This window comes from Cnephaeus nilssonii (assembly GCF_951640355.1).
Source record: "Cnephaeus nilssonii genome assembly, chromosome: 3".
NCBI classification, from domain to species: Eukaryota; Metazoa; Chordata; class Mammalia; order Chiroptera; family Vespertilionidae; genus Cnephaeus; species Cnephaeus nilssonii.
Window position 1 is genome coordinate 7,200,365 of NC_137074.1, and position 19,497 is coordinate 7,219,861.

Below are 19,497 nucleotides of genomic sequence, written 5' to 3' on the forward strand. Positions count from 1 at the left end.
GGATCCGTGTCTGGACAGCTTCCCATCGGCTCCAGGTGGAGGGTGTCCGCGTTGTGTGACGAGCGGCCAGTGACAGGGGAGACGGGACAGGCCAGGACAGGGCTGCCCTGGGCGTCGGGACGCCTTGTGTCTGTGAGTGTTTATCACACGGCGTCTGTGAGGCTGGCTCCCTGGCGTCACAGGCTTTAAATTTCTCGCCGTGGATGGATCGGATACATTCACCGGCTACTTCTGTTTCTCTTTATCATCAGTTGGACAACAAAGCCGAGTCCCGTTTGCGTTCCCGGCAGGCTCCGGCCGCCCACGCCTTCCTCTCGCGGACGGTTCTGTGCCCGCAGTTCTTCTGGGGAGCAGGGAGCCTCCGGGTTTGTTGCAGCCACAGAGGATCGTGAGGGCGCTGCAGCGGGGTCGGCTCTCACCCTGAGCCCAGCTTGGCCCCCACATCCACAGGCCAGCGTGGCTTCCCCGTTTCACAGGGGAAGAGGCGAGGCTCACGGAAGCCAGGGTCCTTGCACGGTCACCACTGGACAGCCCCGGGCTCCTGGCCACGCGTGCCCCCCTGATGAGGGACAGTCACCCACAAGGACGAGTCTGAGCGGCTCCCTGCAAGTGGGGGGCAGGCTCGTGGCTCCCCCAGGTGACGGCGGGAGTGATGTAAGGATGAGGACCGTCGGCGGTTGGGCGCTGCCGTGGAGGACGGCGTGTCCCGAGGTGGTCGTGCCGTGATGGCGAGTGTCCGAGGCCGCAGTGCTGTCGCCGACCCCCCCAGGGGCCATCTGACTGCTCCCAGCTGGTGCTGCCCCCTGCTGAGCCTGCGCCCCACCTTCTCCTCCATTCGGGGCAGATGGGCTACTGAGTGGGGGTTGGTTCCTGTTGTTTCAAAACAAGAATGCAAGCGGGTACCCAGGACTGGACTCCCTGGCAGGTTCCCGGAGAGGCCTCGTCCTTCCAGCAACACACAGGCCTGGGCAGCCGAGGGGCCAGCTCCATCTTCATTTCTCGGCTGCGGCCCAACCACAAGATGTGGTCAATATCTTCCACGCTCCGTGCATTTATTAAAGAGGTTTTTGTCACAGAGGCGCCTTCTTGCAATTGATCATTTTCCTCCTCGGGAAGAGGGACACTGCCATCCTCTGTTAAGAGGGGGAGAAACGAACCGTCGAGCCCTGCTGCCCACACACAAATCCCCGCCCGTTTGACCCGCAGGCCCCCGCCCAGAGCGTGACCTGGCATTTCCCACAGACATTACCTCGCGAAGAACTTTTACAGCGGAGCCTGGAGGACTGAGGGGGCGAAGTGAAGTGGGTCTCCCCGGCGCCGGCCTCTTCCTAGCGTCTCTGGGGGCCGCGGCGAGATCTGTCATGGGGCGCAGGTGTCCGCCCCGCTCAGGCGGCAGCCCTCCCTCTGCTCAGCTCACTTCCCGCCAAGTGCGTCCAGCAAAACAAACATTTTTCTTTTCTTTTTTTAAAATATACTTTATTGGTTTTTTACAGAGAGGAAGAAAGAGGGATAGAGAGTTAGAAACATCAATGAGAGAGAAACATCGATCAGCTGCCTCCTGCACACTCCCCACTGGGGATGTGCCCTTGACCGGAATCGAACCCAGGACCCTTGAGTCCGCAGGCCAAAGCTCTATCCACTGAGCCAAACCGGTTAGGGCAAAACAAACATTTTTCAATGCTTTTTAGTGCTTGTCTTCAAAACAGCAGCGTCTCACAGCCAGACAGGACCTCCTGGGGGACTCGGCGTGTCCACAAGCCGACAGCTCGAATGGGCCCATGGCTCCCGCAGGCTTCTGACCGGGAAAATCCGCTCCTGAGGCTCCGAGGGCGGACCTTGCCTCGTCCCCGCCACAAGCAGGGCACACGGCCATCGTTCCCGGGGGAAGGGGAGGGTCAGCACGGAGACGTGCCCGCTGCCCCAGGAGGCTGCCTGCGGTGCAGGTGCCCGACATGAGTGTGAGTCATGCAAAGCAGACACTCTGGGAAGCCTCCTCTTTGTCCAAAGGCCTCTGAGGGCGACGATGGGAAGGCCAGGGTTCACCATAAGAGTCGTCACCTTGCCAAAACCGGTTTGGTTCAGTGGATAGAGCGTCAGCCTGCGGACTGAAAGGTCCCAGGTTCGATTCCGGCCAAGGGCATGTACCTTGGTTGTGGGCACATCCCCAGTGGGGGGTGCAGGAGGCAGCTGATCGATGTTTCTCTCTCACTGATGTTTCTAACTCTCTATCTCTCTCCCTTCCTCTCTGTAAAAAATCAAAAAAATATATATTTTTTAAAATAGTCGTCACCTTGGGAGGACAAGCATGGACTCAAAACCCGCCGAAATATTGCGCGGCGGGACCCGGCTGTGCCTGCAGGTAAATTCATCTCTCTCTCCAGTGCCTTGATGTCCCCTGTCATGAGTGAGCGGCCCACGGGCCTCCCTACTTCAAAAGATTACAAGGCACTGGTCCTGGCAGCAGAACACGGGCAGAAATAACAAATCTCAGGGATGCGTGGCAGCACCAGCTCCCAGGAATGCCGTCTTCCATGAGGCTAACAGGAGACCGCTCCATCTTCCACCCCCCAGATGTCGCTGACTTTATGTATTCGTTCCTTAAAAAATAAAATAATTTCTATTATGCGTCTGACATCAGGCTGGATGCTATGGGACTTGCTGAGATGAATAAGACACAGCCCTGGGGGAGGTTAAAGTCCACGGGGGAAGGAGGGTGACACGTGATCAGAGTGGGGGACCCCACAGAGAGACGTTCAGGGGCGGCAAGCCTCTCCCTCCGTCCTGCTGAGTCACGTTTTTGCAGCTCCGGGCACTCTGATTCAAGGCCACGTCGACTTCATTTCCAGTGCACGCTGTGCCTCCGACTGTGGGGCCTGAAAAACCCGGCCTAGTCTATTCTGATGGAGCTCCTGTCATCTGCGTTTCCATTTTGGGACAAGCTGTCAGTCACCACGTCCCTGAGATGCATGTGGGTGAGCACAGACCGATGTAGAGGCAGCTGGGGAGTGACTCATGTTGAAGGGAGCTAATGAGAGCCCGTCTTCTTCGGGAGGCCCATGGGGATGGCCCCAGCCCCGTTAGTGCTCGTCAGCTTTTAACCTCCCTGGACGGCAACCACCATGCCTTCAGGTGGTCCTCAGCATCCTGACCGAGGGGCCGAGAGAATGCGGGTCTCCCCCTGAGCCTCGCTATGGAGGCTGGGAGCCACATACCAGGGGGCCCCCCTCCTCACCAGCAAATGCCCACCCTGTCCCCGGCCCTGGCCCAGCCCCGGCCACAAAGCTCGGGGCTTCTAGCTGTGCGGCAACCGGGAGGCTCTCTGCCATGGCTCTCAGCGCCCACCTGGGTTGGGGGCTCTGTTAGACACCCAGGCTCCCAGGCCCACCCTCAGAGAGCCGAGTCCTTTGGTCTAGTGGGGCCCAGGCGCCAGCATTCTTAGCTGGAGAAGCCTGCCCTGCATAAGAAGGGAGCCTGGTCTTCTCCCGGACGCAGCTAGCGCCAGGTCTGAAGCAGGGCCTCCGACGCCTTTGCGCGAATTAAAATCCTGGCCTCTTCTGAAACTCCTGGAATAACTTAGCTTACATCACATGGGAAGCCAGAATTGCTTTCTCCAAAACAATATAGTAAAATGACTGTTTTTCATAGCTACCAGTTTATAAGGTAAAATTCTGTATAAAACAGACACTCACATAAAATTAACCACGTCACATGGTGCCTCATGATAGTCCCACTCCCTGAAAGACAAGGAACCTGAAACCACTCTCCCACAGAGCCGGACCCACGGTGTGGCCACGGGAGAACCCTCCACGGCCCCTGGGTCAGGGGAGCCTGACCCAGAGGCCCTACAAATCCCTGGTCACCCCGATTCTACAGTAAGAAAAGACGCAGGGCAGCCCGGCCTCAGGAACAAAGCAAGAAAACCGCTACGGCCACGCTGGCCGAAGCCTCCAGCACAGACCCGGGCCCTGGCGTGGGAAGCAGCCGCTGGGACCCCTGGTGCTGCGCTGGACGACGTTTCCCATCTGGAATGAGGCGGGTGCTCCCAGCATGACTACAGTGCTCCTTCCTGTCCCCACAAGGGCTTCCCCAGGCCTCTCGTTATCTGCTTGCCATTTTCTCTCTCTCGTTTTCAGTTCATGATATTCGTGAGTAACTGGTCATCCTTCGTGACGATGTGGCACGGGTCACGGGCTGACCCAGAGAGAGAGGAGAGCTGAGCCGCGTGGTCTATTGACAGGGTCCCCAGCACAGACCCCTTCCCCCGGGGTCACGGCAGATTCCATTTCCCAAGGTCGCCCGCACCTCCCTTCCCATTTCCTCCCCGTGCAGTGCTTCACCTCAAAGGAGGAGAACGGATGGAGCCTCTGGATCCTGAAACAAATCTTTCTCCCCAAGACCAGCTTCTGTGTCCCCCTGCCCCTCTTTGGACTCACAGACAAGCTGCTGTCTGCTGACAATCCTGCATGCTGGCCCGCCTGACCCTTAACATCCGGCCCTGGTCTGACGCCTCTGACGCGTGCCCTGCAGGACTCTGACACCCTGACCCCCTTCTCCTCACCGTCAGAGCTTCACCTACAGTCTAGGGGCCACCCAGAGGGGGAGTCCCCTAACTTCCTCCGTGAAGCTCCTATTTCACAGCTAGGCACTGCAGGGCGCCACCTCCATCCACGCTTCCCAGTAACACCGCCGGCCTGCTGTGCAGGCCCACGTAGGCTGTGCCCACAGAAGCGTGCTGGCCGAGGGGCGAGTTCCAGCTCATCTTGGTGAATCGTCACAGGACACCGGGAAGTGGTGGCCATTGATGCCCAGGACCGCGACTGGACACCTGAGCCTGAGCCCCGCTACGGGGCTTCTCCAGCGGCAGCATCGTATGGGAGGCTCTGGCGGCCACGCAGGCGTGTGGACACATCTGTAAACTGACATGAGCACATTCCAAACGCGAGGGCCCGACCGTCTTCTCCCAACCTTCTCGTGGGTCAGCGCGAGGCCCACTGCCCCTTCTCACCCAGCCCAGCTGCCACACGTGGCTCCTTCTTTGGAGGTTGCGTGTAGACACACACACGGGGACACTGACATGTAAATGTCATGGACCAAGAAAGCGTTGCCTCTTACAGGGCCGCCCTGGCCTGCCTCCTCACCGATGCACAGTAGCTTGCTCTCTGACCGGGAGCCAGGTCAGCATTCCCACATCCACCACGGGCAGGCGAGCAGGGACGCCCTCAGCGGTTGTAACAGTTTTGCTTATTTGCCGCACAATTAAAGCAAAGACCAGCACAGAGAGAGCTCCCCAGCACATTCTCTGGTTTTCCTTTTGTTTGCTTTAGAGGCAGCTCTTTCCTTCCTCCCAGAGGCAGCGAAATAGATGTAACAATGACTCATTAAAGTTCCGTCTGCAGATCATCAAACCAGTCACTGGGTAGGTTTACATTCAGTCAGATAACCGGATATTTATTCCGGAGTGATAAACCCCCAATCTGCCTGACTCTGTCGCTGAAGCAAATGGCTGTTTTCTCTTCTGTACTGTTAATACCATAATAACGTGCTATCGTGTAAATATTAATAACACTCCACAGACACCACCCTCAGCGAGGGAGCATTTCTGAAGAAGCCTTGCGTCGTTTCCAAGCAGGTCCACCTTTTATGCCGTTTTGTACAGCAATTTCTCCTCTTCGTTAAAGCTGGAGGCGAGTGGAAGGCGGGTTGCAAACCCCACCTGTCACACGGGACCTGTAATGGCATTAGTGGGAGGCGGGTCATTATTTTGGCCGCGCACATAATTACATCAAACCCATGTGCCTGGTAACAGCATCTCTTAAAAGAATTAATCTGGTTTGCAAATGATGACAAGGAATGTCTCCCACATGGTGAAGGGCTGTGTATTTTCGTACGCCGCCATGACGAGAATTCACGGAGCAGGCCTCAGAGGCTGCGTGTGTTTTGTAGGCGGGAGGAGATTAACCAACATGCAGCACAGGAGGGATTCGTGTAGAGTTCCCATTGGTGCTAACTGGGCTCGTGAGTAGGATTTGACAGCGTGCACACATGCACCCGCACGCATACACATGCACCCACGCACATGCACACACATGTAAATGTGCACACACACGCATGTGCACACATGAGGAAGGCGGCCTCTGAGGGCCCACACCCCCTTCCAGAACCACCACCTGCAGAGCGCTGTGATCTCACTTGCAAATTCCAATAAGAAGCGACAACTCGTAATAGGGAAGGGGACCCGTGGCATGAGGCTACACGCAGCTACCTTCGGAGAGGTGTAGGGGGCACCGCGGGCACTGTCTCGTCACTCTCTCAGCAATCTACAATTGACAGCCCGTGTACCGACAAAAAAACAGGGTCCAGTTACACGGGAAGTTCCCACGCTTCCCGATGGTTAGTGTCGGGCTACTTCTGAGCAAAGGACTCGGGCCAGCTCTCTGACCCACGAGGCACGGACAGAGGGACTCCTGGCCACAGCTGCAGCTCGCAGCGGGAGGACCACAGCACAGCCAGCAGGCGGCCAGCCCCAAACCCACATGCCCAGCCATCCAGGGAGGGCAAGTGTCAGCAAAGGCTTCAGGGCTGTCCCAGGGGGAGGCAGGGGGAGGGTGCTGACCCAGGAGCAGACCCCAAGGCAAATCCTTTCATGAAGCCGTCCCTCTCCTCCGGGTGCTGCCAAGCTCCCTGGGACCTGGGTCGGACGGGGGACTTCTCAAAGGGCAGGCCAGTTTGGATGAAGGGCTACCTGTCCACATTCTGCTTTGAAGTCGTCATTTCAACCTGGGGCCCCTATCAAGAGGCCCACTGCTGAGTTCCAATGAACTTCCGCCGTCAGCATGGGGGGAGTCTGCTCCCTCTGCCGCCTCCCTGGGTTTCAGCGCGCCTCTGGCTGGGCCGATGGGTCCCCTCCCAGCGTCTTTGTTTCTTCTCTCACAGCCTTTGATGCTTCGCCAGCTGTGCATGCTCCTCGCCTCCCACACATGAAGGGCTCCTGAAAACATCCTTCCTCTCTGTCTTTCTGCAGCCCCCACGCTCTGCCCACGCTGACGAGGAGGAAATGAGCATCTACCCAGGCCCCTTATCAGGACATTCTCCAGGGAAGCAGCTCAATTGTCTGTGAATGTCACAGCAGGAGGTTAACTCCTCAGCTGCTGCTGGGCCTCAAACTCCAGCCGTTCCTGTTCTGCAGCCCCCATCCTGGAGCTGAAGCCTGCAGGGCACACACACAGTGTCCTGGTCGCCCAGCCAGGCTGCGCAGCTGGAACCGCAGGGTCCTTCCTCACCTCTGCCTCCAGCTGGCCAGGCCCTGAAGGCCCACCTGCCCCTGGCCTGCTCTCCAAATGTCCGTCCACACGGACAGCACTGGACAATTAAGTAAGGGACTGCGGAGGGTGGGAGCCGGCTGTCTCACTGGGGGAATGGGAGGTAATGTAAGCAAGAGGAGGGGCCGGAGTGACCCATGGGATCATGGATGAGAGCTGGAGATGCCAATAGGATCACGTGAATTAACATGGATACAGAGGTTATATGTGGAAATGTTTAACCTGCATGTTCACAGGTCAGTATACACACATATATTTTCTTGCGCTGTCAGCTGAGAGGGTCTGGAAGCAGCGACACCCAGTGTCCATGAGCACACCTGGCGCCAGCTGTTGGCTTCTAATCACACTGTCCTGTGTGAGGACCCAAGGCTCCGGAGAAACGGCCGATTCTGGGGCCGGGGCAGGAAATGTGCAAGACAAGCCTAGAACATCTGCAGTTCCAGAAGTAAGGAAGTGCTAAAAGAGAGAGAGAGAGAGAGAGAGAGAGAGAGAGAGAGAGAGAGAGGAGAAAAGGAAAGCACATGGTGGAAAGTCCAGGAGCCAACCCAAAGAGCTGGGACAATTAGAGCAACAAAATAAGCAGTATTGGATTATAGCCCAAGAATAAAATAAATATCCATGAGTCCATGTCGATATAAATAAATGGTTGAACAAATAAACCAGGGGAGAAGAGACAAATTTCCCAGGAAAAAGAATTCAGAATATTGTTCAGCGTCTCTGTCCTCCAGGGGTGAGCGTACCTCCCCTCTTTAGGTGTGGGCTGTGCGAGAAGTCTTCTCCCGGAGAGGACAGTGTGGGAAGGGGGAAAGAGGAACTTTGCAGTGGAGAGACTGACAGCCATGACCTCTGCCAGGTGGTCAAGGTCAACATCAACAGTGATAAGCCATGTTGAAGGCAGCACCCTGGATATGATGTAATAAAAATGGCACTTCACCCGTGCCATCTTCCAGCCCCAGACCCACACCCCATCGAATCATGAGAAAAACATCAGACAAATCCTGATTGAGGGGCAGCCTGCAAAATAGCTGACCTGCACTCCTCAAACCTGTCAAGGTCATCAAGAGCATAAACAAAAACCAGGAAAATTTGCTTGGCCGGTGTTGCTCAGTAGTTGAGCGTCGACCTATGAACCAGTAAGTTGCAGTTCTATCCCAGGTTGTGGGCTCGATCCCCAGTAGGGGATGTGCAGGGGGCAGCTGATCGATGATTCTCTCTCATCATTAATGTTTCTATCCCTCTCTCTTCACCCATCCTCTCTGAAATCAATAAAAAATATATTTTTTTAAAAAAACACAGGAAAATCTGAGAACTGTCACAGCCCAGAGGAGCCTAAGGAGACGTGATGACTGGTTTTCTGGACGGGACCGTGGGAGAGAAGGAGGACATTAGCGGAAACCAGTATCAATGACTAAATGATGGGCTTTGGTTAAGAACCATGTATCGGCCTGGGTTCATCCATTGTGACAAGTGTATCACACTCAGGTAAGAGAGTAATGGCAGGAGAAACACGTGTTAGGTACATGAGAACTCTGTATCCTATCTTTGCCATTTGTCTGCAAACTTAACACTGTTCTAAAATGAAACTTTTATTTTAAAAATTACGATGAGCATATTAAGCTTGTGACTCACGAATAGCATTGCTCGGGATGTGACCAGGCATCTTCGTCGGGCCACCGCAGTCCCTGCTGAAGTGACGCAGGCTGGGCCCCGTCTGGCCTCTCGGGGTTCTCTCCAGAGCCTTTCCCACCACGTTCCCAGGAAATTGCTCTCTTTCTACTTGGGTTGCAGGGCTGCTGGGCTGTGAGTTCTGGGCAGCCCGCCAGGCAGGACACTGGCCACATGGGGAAAGCCCATTGGAGGAAGGGGAGACAGACAGACAGACAGACAGACAGACAGACAGACCAAGACCCTGGATCCACTTGCATCTAATGCCAGACCCACCCTGGACTGTTTAGTTATGAGTCAAAGTGTTGCCTGTCCTTACCTTTGAGCTGACATTCTGTCACTTGGGTATAAAATGGATGTGCATGATGTTAGCTAGTCCTGTTTTAGAAAGAAAAGAAATTTGGGGAACCGTGTCTTGCATCACCAAAAAAAAATTGTATTGGGCACCTCACAGATGCAAAGCTCATTTCTTTCTGAAGCAGCAAACTTTCCTGTACGCAGTGGCCAGACACCCTTGTCTTTTCACCTCACTAATTATGGGGCTGCCGCCCGCTTGATGACAATTGAGCACGCCGCTGGCGGGCTCAGACCTACTCCTGCCATTGAAGAAGAAGTGGCAAATTTATGTTTAAACAGCAACAATGACAAGCCATAAACCACAGTTACAGAGCACTAATGTCGTCTAAATGTGGATGGCTGGTCACCAGGGAGACCGCCTTTGCAAAGAGACAGTTCGGTGCACACGCACGGGGAACGCAGCCCACGCCTTGGCTGGCGGTCAGCAGGGCCGGCTCCGTTCCTGGAAGGTCGCACTGTGACCCAGGTGACTCTCAGTAAAGGCCGGAGCGGGCCCGCACCCCCTCCCAACATCTGGATGCCATTACTTGGAGTAGTCCCGGGGAGAAACCGCTGCCTGCCCTGATGTGGGAGCGGAAATTCTGTTTAGAATGTTCAGCTGGCTCTAAAGGGGCCTCTTCAGCAATTCTGAAACCTACACTCCCAGAGGGAAAAAATTACAACTGCCATGGCAACAGTGATTTAGTGCTTGTTACACAGAGAGCCAACCGCAGGGCTCTCACACAGCGGTTTCCGCCTATTCATGTATTAGAAAGCAGAAAAGAGGCAAGGATGGAGAAGAGGAAAGTCATGGGTAGGGCATGCCGTGGGTGGCTAAGTGCCTTCCACACTTACACCATTTAGTCCCTGCAAAGGCCCTGGTAGCCCATTTTACAGAGCAGAAAGCTGAGGCCTAGGAAGGTTAAACAACTTATCCAGAGTTTCTCAGCAAATAAGAGCTGGATTCGGACCCCAGCTGACCAGTCCCCAGGGCCCACTGGCCCGGCCACCACAATAATCAGCCTGGCCTCCTGACACACACGTCACCTGCATCGAAGTCAACTCAGGTCACGCCACAGCTTTGGACCCTCCAGTGGCTTTCATCACACCTAAATGAAACCCCAAACTCTGCAAACCCAGCCCGCGCTGCTCTCTGCGGCCCTGCCGGCTCTCCTCCACCATCTCCCTGCCCCAGCACCCACTGCCTCTGGCCTTCCCACTGTCAGCTCTGCTTTGGAACCAGTCTCCTCCTTCAACTGACTCATGTCTCTGCTCAAATGGCACCTCCTCCACAAGGCCTTCCCTGACCACAATATCTAAAATTGCAGTTCAGGGAGAGAAACCAAGATGGCGGCATAGGTAAACACTTAAACTGCTGCCTCGCGCAGCAATATCAAAACTACAACTAAAAGACAGAACGGACACCATCCAGAACCACAGGAAAGCTGGCTGAGTGGAAATTCTACAACTAGAAGGAAAGAGGAAAGCACATTGAGACTCAGAGGAGCTGCAAAAGGCTGAGGTACGGAGGCACGCGCGGAGAGGATGGGCGGCTGAGTGCATGGGAGGCTGAGTGCGTGGCTGGCTTTCTAAAGTGGGAGGGAGACGGGAGCTCCCGACTGTGCTGAACTCCAGTTCCGTGTGAGTTTCTGGGAACCCAGACTCATTCAGAGAGGACAGTTGGGCGGGGGCGGGTGGGGGGGGGAGGGAACCAGGCCTGCAGGGGAGGGCAGTTGGGGGGACCAGGCCAGCAGGGGAGGGCTGTTGGGGGGGACCAGGCTCTTTCTTAGCTTTATTTTATCCTTTGTAGGTTTTATCTATGTCTTGGCATTATACCTCTTTGGTTTGTTTATTGTCCATCTCCCCACCAGAATACAAGTCCCAAGTGGGTGTTTATTGTCTGTCTCCTCACCAGAATATAAGTCCAAGGTTAGGAGAATTCTGCCTGTCTTTATTATTGGCAGAGCTTTGTACAAACCTGTACTGGAGATAGCTCTTATCATATTGTGTGTATGTGTCGGGCGGGTGCGGGAGGGGGGGGGGTAACTGTGAATATCTTCCTCCTCTGTCTGCCTCTGAGCGCATCAGAGAGCAGGGCCCGGCTGCACATAGCTTTGCCGAACCCCAGCTCCCCGCTCCTGGCCCAGTGCTTCCCCTGACCCCTGCGCAGTGAGTGTTTGTTTGCTCGTGTCTGAATTTGGGCTGGCCCAAAGGTGGGAAGGCCCGGTGGCTCCTGCCAGCCCACCCGCTCCACGGTTGGCCTTCATGACACCTGCTCAGAAACAGGCCACCGAAAGCTCGTGTTTCCAAACGGTGGCAGGTTCTTTGGTTCCCTCCATGTCCCACCTCACCTAATTTCTTAGTAGAAGCTTCTTTGGAAAATCCAGTCTCTTCTGGTCTAAACTGGTCAAGAAAGGTGCTTTTCCTCATCAAAGTCAGGCGGCGAGAGGGGACCCAGCCCAGAGGCCAGGGCCGGGTGTCTGGACTGAATTCAGAGCCTTCCCCCAGGGACCAGAGCAGGGGGAGGAACACCCCCGGGAAGCCCCGGGGTTCGGGGGAGTTCGGAGAAGCAAATCGAGAGCAAGATGAGAGAGCAAGTAGGAGGAAGACGCCTGGTGGTGTGGGCTGCGGTGAGAGCTGGCTTCGGCAGTTGTGACCCCAGCCGAGTTCCAGTCATGAATGTCACAGACAAGGGGGCCTTTCTGAGGCAGGCGGCCAGCAGCTCCGGAGACCTGCTCTCTGAAGCCACTGTCGGGGACGTCCAGGCGATGGCAGTGGCCCTGGAGCATCAGAGTCAAAGCATTTAAACCACAAACATCGAGAAAGGCTTGACAGTTAAGAAAGAAAAAAAAAAGGAAAAGGATTTTTCTGTTAAGATCTCACTTTTCTATCATCTGCAATTTATAAAATACTAGAGGCCTGGTGCATGAAATTCATGCACGGGGGAGGGTATGTGTGTGTGTGTCCCACAGCCCAGCCTGCACGCTCTCCAATCTGGGACCCCTCGAGGGATGTCCGACTGCCCTCTCACAATCCAGGACTGCTGGCTCCCAACCGCTCGCCTGCCTGCCTGCCTGATTGCCCCTAACCGCTTCTGCCTGCCAGCCTGATCACCGCCTTACCACTCCCCTGTCAGCCTGATCGATGCCTAACTGCTCCCCTGCCGGCCCAATTGCCCCTAACTGCCCTCCCCTGCCAGCCTGGTCACCTCTAACTGCTCTCCCCTGCCAGCCTGGTCACCCCCAACTGCCCTCCCCTGCAGGCCTGGTCCCCCCCAACAGCCCTCCCCTACAGGCCTGGTCCCCCCAACTGCCCTCCCCTGCAGGCCCGATTGCCCCTAACTGCCCTCCCCTGCTGGCCTGATCGCCCACAACTGCCCTCCCCTGCTGGCCATCTTGTGGCGGCCATCTTGTGTCCACATGGGGGCGGCCATCTTGTGTGTTGGAGTGATTGTCAATTTGCATATTACCTCTTTATATAGGATACTATGTCACATATATTGTAGGAAGGGCACTGTGGGTTTTTTGTTTGTTCGTTTGTTTGTTTTTACTTATTTTGTGGGAAGCATTAGAGGAAATGCCCTGCCCTCTCCCCGCACAAGGACTGAGAGGCCCCTCCCCTTGACCCTCATAACCCCTTGGGGTTTGGGGCACGTGGGAAGGTGAGGGGCTGTTATCAGGATGCAAGACAGGGACCTTCCTGTGCATTTGGACAAGCAGACGCTCAAGTAATTAATCACAAATTTATGAGCAGCGTGGCGACAATCAAACTTTAAGTTTATGGAAGCTAAAATATAGGCCGGCTCTGGCCCCTAAAACTAGCATTCGGTGTATTTCTTTAGGCATGCCAAGCCCCGTGGAAGCCGCCAAACCAACGGCACACCACCCTCCTCTCTCAGGAGCTCTCCGCGAAGTCGGAGCCCTGGGACTGAGGATACAGGCTGCTAGCGAATCCTCGGTGCAGGCTGCATGCGCGTGGGGCTCTGTGTCCTGTTTCTGAGGTCAGCAGTTTGCAGTTGATTCCGGGACAACCCTCATTACCCAGCCAACCCTGAGGCAGGAGGTCCCTTGGGTCCTGGGTGCAGCCCGGACGCTGACTTAGATCCCTGGCTGCTCCCGGCGGTCACCCTGGGTGCCCCTGCCACAGGGAGGCTGAGGACAGACAGACACGGATGCCCACCGCGCCCTCCCAGGCCCATGCCAGAGCCCAAGCGCAAAAGGAACCAGCCTGTTGGGTTGGCGTCTGGTGGGCGGCCATTCCCCCCCCTCCCCCACGCTCCCACCCCTGCACCAAAGAGTTTAGGGAGGAAGTGAGATGACTACAGAAATGAGGCCTCGTTGGTGAGCCGCCGCTTCCTGGCAAGTCTCCGAGTCTTCCCCATATCACTGGGCCCGAAGGAGCCAAACCCCCACTCACCCCGCTTTGCCATTTGTGGAGCCTCCTGCAGTCCTCAATGCCATCGCTCTTTGTTCCTCGCACAGAGCAGCTCTGAGAGCTGGAATGAGCTCTCTGCTCTGCCGCCTTCTGATCGCAAGGAGCCGTGGGCTGGAGGGAGTTGGGGTCTTTTTGCAGCTAAGGAGCCTTGAGCGCCCCCCGCCCAAGCTGTCCCTCAGTCACACTCACATACGGCCTGGAGCCTCTAACAGGTGACCTCAGGGCCAGCCGAGGTCACCTGAAACCTTTGCAAGGGGCAAGCAGTGACACGGCCAGTCAGCACTGTCTATGCAGCAGGTGGGGAAGAGGAGCTAGAGGCACGTCCAGCCTTCATGGAAAGGTACTGGAGAGTCTGACGTGTCACTGTGTGTGGGACAGGTGAGGCCAGCCTTAGGGGGCCCCCTTCCCAGCACCCAGAGGCCGGCAGCCCGGGTCCTCTCCGGCTGAGCCCCATCACTTGGCTGCACTGGCGCCCGGCTACTGAGCACAGCCCATGTAGCCTCCAGTGCGCTTCTCTGCGCCACAGTGTGTCCGGAGCTGCAGCGCTGGCCGAGTGGGCAGACAGGACACACATTCTCACAGGGGCTGGAAGGGGAGAGAGGCCTCCCGGGCGGGGTCAGCACAGGGCAGCCCTTTCCTCTCAGAAAATCAGAAAAACCGTCTTAGCCGAAGGGGCAGGGAGTGCCTGGTTGGCTCTTAGTACCGGCTTGAATGCTAATTAAGCCAAGGTCAAACTTTCAACGCAGGCCAAGAGCTTTGTACAAGGCCAACGGCTGCTGCATCACACAAAGGCGCTCGATGATGGAGCATGACGGCCACGCAGCTCCGGTGGAGACCTGGCCCTGTGGTGAAGACCCCTGACTCAGTCTCCCCACAAGGTCATTAGCAGGAGGCGGGGGTAGTGACAGGGCTTTGGGGGAGTGCTGTAGCAATGCCGCCGCGCCCAGCAGAAACAACCTCGCTCACACTGCGCGCCAGGGCTTATGGGGGATCACACATTATCCCAGGCTCCCCACTCACCTTCAGCACCGGCAGTTGTCACCCCCATTCCATCGGCGAGGAGTCTGAGGCTCAGGGAGGACGGGCAAACCGTCCCGGGCCACGGCAGGGACCACAGAGGCGTGCAGAGGAGGAGCTCCCCACCCCAACGCAGGGAGCTGGGGGCTCCGGGAAGGTAGAGTCCTAAGATAACACCTTAATGGATCACAGAGAAGAGGTGATCAAGGGGAGGAGAGATGGGGGACATTCTCTGGGATGAAACGAGGTGCAGAGCCACAGATGTGACAGCCAGTGTCTGGCATCTTTGGCAGAAGTGGGGGGCAGAGAAGGACAGGGCAAATAATAGATGCCTGGGGTGCTGATCTGGCAGGAGATGGGAGGTCCCCAACCTGGCCATCCAAGGAAATGATCCGACAGATCAGCCCAATAGGAAGACGTGGGGGCGCACACGTGAGAAGGATGAGAGGGTCAAGGGGACCCGGCAGGACACCACGAAAGTGGACCCAGAGAGGAAGAGGGTCTGACCCACCAGCTTCCACAAAGGCAGTTACTGTCCACAGGAAGGGGGTGAGGGAGGCCCCCCGAGGACCCTCAGAAGCGGGGTGACTCCACACCACACTATGAGGTGACTTGAGAATCTGCCCCACCCCGGGGTCACAGCACCACACTTACAAAGAGATACGTTCTTCCCCACCCAGCCACCACTGAAAACGCGGGAGGAAGCTGCTCCGTCCACGCTCATTTTATCATTTTAATACTTCTCCCTTTCCTGAGTTTATGGCAAAAATAACATCACAGCATTAGGGGAAAAAAAATTTTTAATGTCTAGAACCCCACCACCTCAACACAGCCATTTCAGAGCCTCCTCCCAGATTGAGACAACACTCGCTGGTTTTCACGGAGCTTCTCGCTGGCGTGCAAACTCCCAAGCCGGGCGGGATCTGCCAGGCTGGTCCCCGCGGTCCAGGCGCGCTAACGAACGAATGAACAGGTCGAGCCTCAATGCTTCTGTGGATTCCACTTTGTCACTGAAGTCACCAGAATTTTCTTGGCCTCTATACACGTGTCATAATTATCAACCTTGATTTTCCCTTCAGCAAATGTGCCACGATTTAATTAGTCCCAATCTTTGAAAATTTGGGTCACTTTTTCTTTTTTAATTTTTCTGTATTAAATGATATCTCCTTTCTAAGCTGACAAGCAATCCAGAATGCTTACAGGAAACGTGGTAGAGGCTTGATTATTTAAACATGTCAAGCCACATTTTGCAAATACCATGAATTCAGTTTAAAAAGATCAACATATGTAATACTTTCAACAATAAAAGATTTTTTTTTAAAGACATAGAAAAGATCAGCCACCAACTTGGAGAAAATATTTGTAAATATATGATAGCCAAAGGGTTACTAACCTTTGTATAGAAACAGCTAGTTTAAATCTACATATATAAAAGCCTAAGCGACCGAACAACCTGGTGATCATGATGCACACTGACCACCAGGGGGCAGATGCTCAACGTAGGAGCTTCCCCCCCCCCCCCCCCGGTGGCCAGTGCACTCCCACAGCGGGAGTGCTGCTCAGCTGACCAACAGGTGCCAGACACCGGGCTCACGGCTGGCAAGCACAGCTGTGGCGGCATGAGCCTCTCCTGCCTCCACGGCAGCACTACTGAATGGCGGCAGCAGCAGGCGCAGCGGGGCCAGGATGAGCGGGAGCAACATGGTGCCCAGCCCAGGTTTGGGCTCCTCCCTGGTTGCCTGCCACTTCACACACTACTACATTCCTCGGGGATGTGGGACTATCAGTCCCAGATTGCAAGAGGGTGCAGCCCAGGCTGAGGGACCCCACCGGTGGACGAATCTGTGCACCGGGCCTCTAATCCTATATAATAAAGAGGTAATATCCTAATTGACCATCATGCTCTCACAAGATGGCGGCATCCACAGCCACAAGATGGAGGCGCCCAGTCCCCTCAGCCCTGCTGGCAGTGAATTTTTATGCAGCCACTACCTTTTTAGAAAATCCTTACCCAAGGATGTGATTATTTCTTTTAGATCATCTGTTCTCGGGGAGCAGGCCTAAGCCAGCAGGTGGGCATCCCCCAAGTGTCCCAGACTGTAAGAGGGTTCAGGCTGGGCTTAGGGACCCCCCGTGTGCGTGACTGTTCATGCACCAGGCCTCTAGTCAATAATAAAAAGATTTTTAAAATAGAATAAAGGGCAAAGAATATGAATTCACTGAAGAAACCCAAATGGCCACACGTCAGGGGGTGTCTCATCTCATTCATAGAGAAATGCAAGTAAAAACAAGACATTTCCTTTTTATTAGACAGAAAAATGCAAACGGGGTTAAGTCATATTGTATTGACAGCGTGCTGAAAGGGCACTCTGGTGTTTGGACGGTGGGTGCATAAGCTGGTATAACCCGGTGCCATATTATGATTTCTAATAAGAAATATGTAGTTGCTCTTTGTCCCTATTTCTGGCGCGGAGCTGCTAAAACCCTTGGAATTCCCTAAGTGATCATAGCAGTAAAGGTGTCTTGATTTTCACCTGAGATTCTGTTAATGAGGTGACTTTTGGAAAGGACCTAGGTTGCCTAAGGGTGGGGGCAAGTTGCCAGGGAAACCAACCAGATGATTAGAGGATTGGAATTTCCAACCTCACCGCCCTGATCTATGGGGAGGGCAGAGGTGGCATCAATCACCAACCGCCCATGATTTGATCAAGCCTGTCTATGTAGTGGAGCCTCCATAAACACTCAAAGGATGGGGTTCGGAGAGCTGCCAGGCTTGTGCACACGGACATTCGAGGAGAGCAGGACGCTCGGAGAGGGCCTTTCCCACGCTTGCCCTATGCATCCCAGCTGACTGCAGTTCCTGCGTTTCATCCTCTTACACTAAACCAGGGATCTGGTAAGCAGCATGTTTCTCTGAGTTCTGTGAGCTGCTCTAGCACGTTAATCGAGAACCTCCGATCTATAGTGGTCCATCAGAAGCACGGGCGACAACCTGGACTTGTAATTGGCATCTGACGTGGGGGAGAGCAGTCTGTGGGACTGAGCCCTTCACCGTGGGATCTGACACCATGTCCAGGTGGATGAATTACAGGACACCAGCCGGTGTCAGAGAATTGCTTGTTGGTGTAGGGAACCCACCTCTCAATGCACACATTGAAATGGGGTGCTCAGACCACTTACCATGATGGAGGGCAACTCGGCAAAATAAAAAACTAAAATATGCATACACCGCCATCCAGAAATCTTACTTCTAAGAATCAGTTCTACAGGATAGCAGTACAACTACCAAAGGCTATTCCTGGGGGTGGTTTTTTACATCCTTTACAACGAAACACTGTTGGGGAAAGGCAACGCCCATCAATCACCCAGTGCATCTGATCTAAGATAAGAGAGCCTGCAGGTCAAAGACCCACGGGACAAGTACGAAGGGGGCGGAGCCCTGTCTTCTCACCCAGATGGGACTTTGACTTCCTACCATATTGTGTGAAAAGTTTACAACCAGTACTAATTTTGTCATTACCAACCCCGCGGAGAGAAAGAAGTGTGTATAAATCAAACGCTGCTAAAACTGACACTGCCGTGGTCACTTCTGTGCAAGTGTGTCCCCCTTCGTGCTAAAGCTTGGGGCAGACGGTCAAGGGCACGGGCCCTTTCTGGAACTCCTGGTGCACCCTGCCTGGCTTTCCCAGAGAGTCAGAGCAGCTCACAGATGTTGCTCGGTTCCCCACATGCATACAAAAGTCTGATTCCGCCAAGAGCCCAATGGTCAGGCCTTCAGAATGGAAAGTGCCTTATCTCCAACCAGTCTGTAATTGTTCTTGCATTTTAAGTTCTTAATGAAAGTTGTGTTAAGATTACTTTATTCCTGCATCTTCTCAATTGTTTCTCCCTTGTACTTTCCCTTGTACTTTCCTCCTTGGCGAGATTTGGCTTTACGTTCAAGGATCTTTTTGTGGTCTTTGTCCGGCTTTAGTGATAACCACGGTGCTGGGGGGGAACGCCCACGTGAACAGCTGGGCCATTAGCCTTTTCACGCTGAACTCGTCCAATGTGATGACATATTTCTTCCTGAAAACCTGGACGACTCTGACAATTTGCTGCCCTCTGGAAGGTCCTCGCGCAACCTGAATTTCATCATCCTTTCGGATGGGCATGGACGAACACTGCACTTCTGTCTCAGCTCCGTGGAAAGAGGAGAAGATGTAACCTTCCTGCGAATGTGGGAAGGTGCACTGAAGTGCCTTTTACGGTTCTTGCTCCGGTCAGGAGCCACAGAGGGATGGAAGTTCATCTCGACCGCTGGTGCTCTACGATGGCCACGAACAGGAAGAGCCCCGGTTTATAATTTTAATCTTCTCCCTGGCTCCAGAGTCCAGGGCGCCCGATCCCCTTTAACAAGGCCTGCTCTGGGCACCAATACATTTTTCCTTGTCTGGCAAATTCATTTTGTCCCCCCACCCCATCCCTGGCTCCGAAGAGTTGGTGTAGGAAGCGGTTGGATTCTTTTCAGAATAGTCATTTTTTAAAATGCCAGTTAGACCCAGGAGAGAACAGGAGGCGGGTGCCTTCAGGGCTGAGTCAGCAGCAGCCCGCTGACCCACTTCCCCGGCCCACCCAGTCCAGGGGCGCGGCTGGGAGCCAATGCGGGAGCTGCTGGAAGAGGCCCTGCCTGACCAGGCCCCGCTACAGGCAGGCGCCTCCTTCCACTGAGGGATTCACCCTCCAG

At 54.9% G+C, this 19,497-nt stretch overlaps 1 pseudogene across 1 annotated transcript; it reads right to left on the reverse strand.

Annotated features, from left to right (window-relative positions):
• Positions 1-18,630: 18,630 nt before the first annotated feature.
• Positions 18,631-19,062, reverse strand: LOC307097257 (large ribosomal subunit protein uL24-like; annotated as a pseudogene). Its single transcript has one exon. The product of its transcript is annotated as a large ribosomal subunit protein uL24-like (transcript).
• Positions 19,063-19,497: the final 435 nt, after the last annotated feature.